This window comes from Bombina bombina, chromosome 6 (genome assembly GCF_027579735.1).
Source record: "Bombina bombina isolate aBomBom1 chromosome 6, aBomBom1.pri, whole genome shotgun sequence".
NCBI lineage: Eukaryota > Metazoa > Chordata > Amphibia > Anura > Bombinatoridae > Bombina > Bombina bombina.
The window spans coordinates 386,162,729-386,164,459 of NC_069504.1; positions in this window are offsets into that span (position 1 = coordinate 386,162,729).

Sequence of the window (1,731 nt, forward strand, 5' to 3'; positions counted from 1 at the left end):
CATCTTCAGCCATGTCAACCACTGCTGTCCTCCTTGCCCCCACTCAACCATCCGCCACTCCGTCTCTCTTCCGGAGAAGTTCCTGCTCATCTGCCCACAGTCAGGTGTCTGTCAAGGACATGTTTGAGCATAAGAAACCAATGTCACAAAGTCACCCCCTTTCCCGGCGTCTGACAGCTGGCTTGTCTGAACTCTTAGCCCGCCAGCATTTTTAATACAAGCTGGTGGAGTCTGAGGCGTTCAAAAAATTTGTAGCTATTGGGACACCACAGTGGAAGGTACCCGGCCGAAATTTCTTTTCACAAAAGACAATCCCCAACCTGTACTCGATTGTGCGAAAGGAAGTAATGGCATGTCTGGCACACAGTGTTGGGGCAAGGGTCCATATGACCACTGATAGCTGGTCTGCAAAGCATGGTCATGGCAGGTATATCACCTACACTGTGCATTGGGTAAACCTGCTGACGGCTGCCAAGCATGGAATGCGTGGCTCTGCAGAGGAGGAGTTGGTGACACCACCACGACTTGCAGGCAGGCCTGCTGCCACCTCCTCTACTCCTCCTACTCCATCCTCTTCCATAACCTCCTCGGCTGAGTCCTCTTCTGCTGCTGCGTCTTGCTCCACATCAACGGCACCCCCCCAGCTCCGCAGGTACTATTCCACATCCCGGATACGGCAGTCAGCGTCTTGGGGTTGACTTGCCTGAAAGCAGAGAGTCACACCGGACCAGTACTCCTGTCCGCCCTGAACGCACAGGTGGATCAGTGACTCACTCCGCACCAACTGGAGATCAGCAAAGTGGTTTCTGACAACGGAAGTAATTTGGTGGAGGCATTGAAATTCAGCGAGTTGACACATGTGCCGTGCATGGCACATGTGTTTAATCTGATCGTACAACGCTTTGTGCATAAGTACCCAGGCTTACAGGACGTCCTGAAGCAGGTCAGGAAGGTGTGTGGCCATTTGAGGCGTTCCTACACGGCCATGGCGCACTTTTCCGATATCCAGCGGTGAAGCAACATGCCAGTGAGGCGCTTGATTGCACGCGTATTGCCCCAAATTTGAAGTAGGAGGACCGACCAAGCATCTTTTTCCATCTCCCGGTTCCTAAAATCCATGCCATATATACGTCCCCTGGCGCCACAACTGCCTCTGGGAACCTTACCATGGGTCTCAGACCGCACGTCTTGTAATTCTCTGTGTGGGAAATTATATATCTATCAAAGCTATCTATTTATCTATCAAATCTATCTAACTATCAATCGTATCCATCAAATGTATATTGCATCTATTGATCTATGTAATCTATGTATCTATCTATCAAATCTATCTCGTGGCCGGACTGTTTTGTGACAGCCACTTGAATTTCGGCCAAATGTCCATCGGCCAAATGTCCGTCGGACAAATGTCCGTCGGACAAATGTCCGTCGGCCAAATGGCCGTCAGCTAAAAGTCCGGCCACGATTGCACGCGCAGTGCCCCAAATTTGAAGTAGGAGGACCGACCAAGCATTTTTTTCCATCTCCCGGTTCCTAAAATCCATGCCATATACACCTCTCCCGATAGGGGGAGTAACAGGTATTAAACTGATCAGAATAGTACTACTTAACACACCACTCATATCTAGTGCCACAGTACATTGCATGCGCAGTGCCCCAAATTTGAAGTAGGAGGACCGACCAAGCATCTTTTTCCATCTCCCGGTTCCTAAAATCCATGCCATATACACC